This window comes from Schistocerca americana, chromosome 9 (genome assembly GCF_021461395.2).
Source record: "Schistocerca americana isolate TAMUIC-IGC-003095 chromosome 9, iqSchAmer2.1, whole genome shotgun sequence".
Classification (NCBI taxonomy): Eukaryota; Metazoa; Arthropoda; class Insecta; order Orthoptera; family Acrididae; genus Schistocerca; species Schistocerca americana.
Genome location: NC_060127.1, coordinates 102,205,984 through 102,211,159, shown reverse-complemented (window position 1 = coordinate 102,211,159; position 5,176 = coordinate 102,205,984). Strand labels below are relative to the sequence as shown.

The 5,176-nt window shown below is 41.3% G+C and overlaps 1 non-coding gene across 1 annotated transcript; it reads right to left on the bottom strand.

The window, feature by feature from the left end:
- Window positions 1-435: 435 nt before the first annotated feature.
- Window positions 436-598, bottom strand: LOC124551466. The gene has a single exon (XR_006967838.1). It is a non-coding gene; the product is annotated as a U1 spliceosomal RNA (small nuclear RNA).
- Between the last annotated feature and the right edge of the window lie 4,578 nt (window positions 599-5,176).

Here is a 5,176-nt window from a genome sequence, read left to right as displayed (position 1 = left end):
TTGTGATCACCCTATACATGAGTAATTTTCAGAATACAACACAAACGCTTTGTCCAATGGAATAAAATCATTGAAATCTTGATCTAGTGTACAGTACGTAGAGATGGCAACATTTCGTTTTCAATTTTTAATACACTAAGTCAGTGTGTATGTGTTACCCAGTCATGAGAGCAAAGCCAGTACTGCAACAGGAAAACAAAAATAAGTCGGTCATGCCTTTTTCGTAAGCATCCTGCTTCAAGCACGAAGATGTCACCTACGGCGTACGTGCTAAGGTTTGTCTCTACGTTCAAAATGGTATGAATTTAAAATTGCAAGCACGAAGTAGACCCCATTACTTTCGTTGGAGTACTATTTTCCACCTAAAATCAATTTTGAACCATCTAACGTACACACACACAAACACACTCTAAAACCATGCTTAATCTGAATTAGACCGGGTCTGCGCGAACGCAGTCCCGACTACCAAAAATTATGCACCCGAGTTACCCACATTAGGGGTAATCGCAGGGTTCAGCCCAACCGAAGTGCAATGGAAGAGCCTCGTCCTGGAGGAACCGCCTTCATGATCACGGTGTCCCCTGTGCCAGGTAAGTATGCCTACACTGTCAGAAAGCCGGTACTTTATCTCATACACTACGCATTATACGAATCGAGTGCGTATCGATGTTTACATTACATATGGTCTACCCCACGACATACACAACATGAAACGAGAGAGAACTGCATTCGCATTAACAAGAAACTACTCTGTGGTGTTCCAGACAGTCGGCTCCATCGTACAAAAATAGAAATGTGGGACCGCCAAGTTGAGTCGAATTGGGCCAAACTCTGTGTGGCGGCGCTAGATGTCACCCTTAACGCACAGCCAGCGCATGCGCTGTTAAGTCTCCCCCTACTTTTCCTCGACGCTGAGACATACGTACTTCGATCTCTCTCTCTCTCTCTGGCCTAGCGCTCGTTTTCCTCGACGCACGGAACACGTATTTCGATCTCTCTCATTCGTAAGCTGAAAGCTCTACGTCCTGGCGTAGACTGTTCGTTCAGTTGTTGCTAAAATTTCTGAAACATTCTAGCGTGAACTTGTAATGGAAGTGTCGCATCTGTAAAACCTGTACAACTCTGCACAACAGGAAATACAGCACAATTTGCTGTTGTAGCATGAGAAAAGGGAAGATGCAGCAGGTATAAAATGTAAGATAAATTAGTCTGAACATCATTTCGTTTGCAAAACTACTGCGTTATGTTCAGACAACTGTAAATTCTGCCACACCATCACGATGAATTTCGAAGGTACGATAAAATAGAACACAAAACATGAAAATATCCCCCCCCCCCCCCCCCCCCCACACCTAAATTTTTCGTAACGTCTGGTAAGTATGTACGAAACGTTTGTGCCACACGAAACTTCCGCTGTGAAGATGGGCAAAAATAATTTATTCTTTTCTTTATACTCAGTACATCTTCGTTGAAATCTTCTGATGTACTATTCCATTAATTCTCGGGGATGTTACTTTGTTAACAATAGATTTCACTGATACATATTTCATACAAAACTCGCAAATGCAAACTTAAGGCTTTGCTGACGGGCTACTTGCAGAAATAGTTCTTGGGTAAAAGCGACTTAGCTTCCAGTGCGATTAACACACTGCTGAGCTCTGAAAACGGTATGGGAGGAGAAGCTTTGGGAGAACAAATGAAGGCAAATGAGTTAATTTGAACACAAAAATTATTTTCATGCCAAAAGCAGTAGACCAATGGCATAAACGCATATATAAATACTTTTACCGATTTTATATAAATAAACTATAGTAACCAAGTTCGAAGAACCCGTATCTTAAATGATAAGAAAGTTTACTGACACAGATTGTTCTGGGCTACTACAATTTCACAGCACAGATTTTTCTTGAAACATTCAACTTACTAAATGCAAAATACATAACTATTTCAATAAACAATACATCTATATCGCTAATCACTGACTAACCAGTTTAGTAGTTTACGGATCACAATGTCCAGTTGCAGATTACCTATGGAAAAACTTTCAGGGGCAACAAAAATTTCATTTTCAATATTTTATTTAATTATTGACCGAATTTAAAATTTTAAAAATGATGGCACACTATACATACTACACGCTTAAAGTCATATGGTTAACACTGATTCCTCTGCAAAGTAATCAGACGTTTGAAATTGTTTTACACGTGAGAGCCCGACAGCTCGCTTCTTTAACAAATCGATGGTTCACTGGTTCTGCCTAAAACTGCAACACACGAAAGTATGTCTTAGGGCAGCGAAGCTCGCTACGCACCAATTACCCCAACTATATCATCCACTATTGGAGGATGATAATACTTCGTGACTTCCACAGAACTTTGAACATAATTTCACACTGTTATGTAACTTTTCTCCCTGACACACCCCACAAAATGATGGAAGGAAAGCAGTTTATCGCTTACTACATTTTGGCTGTTCTTGCAGTTAAACTTAAGAATTGGGCATGAAGTTTTCATTTATTACGTCTTTACTACTAACTCTATTCGCAACACATTTTACAGGCAGTATCCGCATACACCACTAAATTTACCTACAAAATTATATTACAGTTCACGAGATACGGCATCTCAAATACTGAAATGCGTACCACAGACGGGGCATGTAGCGACTTCTAACAAACTTTAAACGTAATTTCAAATATTTTCCAAACTTTTTTCGCCTACACGCTTAAAGTAATATCGTTAACACTGACTCATCTGTAAGGTAATCAGATGTTTGAAATTGTTTTACACGTGAGAGCCCGACAGCTCGCTTCTTTAACAAATCGATGGTTCACTGGTTCTGTCTAAAGCTGCAACACACGAAAACTCTTTACACCATTACTCTTCTAGGATTAGAATGATATTTTGAGTATACGCATTAATAAAAATTTTCGAGAAAACGTCGAAAAGTTCCGAGATATTTTCTGTTTGGAAAAGGCGCCATACATAATATGTGATCAAAAGTATCCAGACACCTGTCTGAGAATGACTTACAAATTCGTGGCGCCCGCCACCGGTAATGCTGGAAATCAATATGGTGTTGGTCCACCCTTAGCCCTGATGACAACTTCCACTCTCGCAGGCATACGTTCAATCAGGTGCTGGAAGATTTCTTGGGGAATGGTAGCCTATTCTCCACGGAGTGCGGCACTGAGAAGTATGGATGTCGGTCGGCGAGGCCTGACACGAAATCGGCGTTCCAAAATATCCCAAAGGTGTTCTATAGGGTCCAGGTCAGGACTCTGTGCAAGCCAGTCCATTACAGGGATGTTACTGTCGCGTAACCACTCCGCCACAGGCCGTGCATTATGAACAGGTGCTCGATCGCGCTGAAAGATCCAATCGCCATTCCCGAATTGCTCTTCAACAGTGGGAAGCAAGAGGGTGCTTAGAACATCAGTGTAGGCCTGTGCTGTGATAGTGCCACGCAAAACAACAAGGGGTGCAAGCCCCATCCCTGAATAACACGACCATACCACAACACCACCGCCTCCGGATTTTACTGTTGGCACTACACATGCTGGCAGATGACGTTCGCTGGGCATTCGCCACACCCACACCCTGCCATCGGATTGCCACATTGTGTACCGTGATTCGTCATTCAACAAAGTTTTTCCACTGTTCAATCGTCCAATGTTTACGCTCCTTACACCAAGCGAGGCGTCGTTTGGCATTTACCGGCGTGATGTGTGGCTTGTGAGGAGCCGCTCTGTGAGGTTACAAGGGATACTGTAATAGTATAACTAATTTGCTGGATGTGGTAATGTTTACTGTGGAAGAACAGTGGGATGTAGCAAGCACAAGTCAATATATTTATGGAGTCACCTTCTTGATAAAGAGAGGAGGCAGCATATAACAGTTTCACATTGAATTACTTAGTTACATAATTGCCTATGTCTCGGTGAATAACTTGGTACATATGTTAATAATGTAAGGTGTGCTTGTCTTGCTAATCATTGGATTTGCTGGGTATCTGTTCACTGAAGTAGGAGTACTCCATAAACATAAGAGCTCTTCAACATAGTCCAAACCTCAAATTTAAAGCATAGTAGCAGGGATAATATTTTGGACATTAAAAAACATGTTTTATATAAAAATTAAGTTGTAAGGATGTCTGAGAACCTCTTCATAATTAGTTATTGTCTTTTATTGTGAAGGTACTGTTCAGTTTTCGATCTATGTAGAGCAAAATGAGTATTTTGTATGCCTCACCTTTTAGGCAAAGACGTGATTAAACAAAAGAAGAGGGGTGAAACTGCCAAAAAGTGGAGTGCCCTTAAATATGTAAATAATCTGATAATTGTCTATGTCTACAAAATAATATAAGGTATTTAGTTTTACGCATTTTAATACTGTAACATTGCAAATGCATGAAGGCCATGTTGAGAAATAATATATTTGACTAATGTAGTGTCACGTGATCTGACACAGGACAGAGGATAGGGGACAGAGGTCGGGGTCTTTTGATCGTGGTCCATAGGTGCGGTAAGGTCGGTGCGGCTAAGAGCCGCCGACATAGTATCACGTGGCCATCAGTTTGTTTTGCGGATGTGATTTAGAAAAATAAAAAACGTTTTCATTCTAAAATGTTGTCGGTGTAAATCATTTGTGAACGATCGTGATCTAGACGAATACCTGAATTCATTCACTGCTGTACTTAGGCTGGCTATTTACTCGATATAGGGCGCGAATGCAACTGTGCACAACCGAACCCCTTTTGCAGACGAGTCATGGTAAAAGGTTGTATACAAGCCCGAGTGAAGTTGCAACTCGACCATGAAATCCAAGTTTTTTTTTTTTTTTTTTTTTTTTTTTCACCTCCCGCCTAAATGTCATAGTACTTGCAGGAGATCCTGAATTCAGTCTGGAATTCCTGTGTGATGGTCTGGATAGATGTCTGCTTGTTACACATTACGACCCTTTTCAACAGTCGGCGGTCTCTGTCAGTCAACAAAAGAGGTCGACCTGTACGCTTTTGTACTGCACGTGTCCCTTCACGTTTCCACTTCACAATCACATCGGAAACAGTGTACCTAGGGATGTTTAGGAGTGTGGAAACCTCGCGTACAGAGGTATGACACAAGTTACACCCAATCACCTGACCATGTTGGGAGTCCGTCAGTTCCACGCGCCCCATT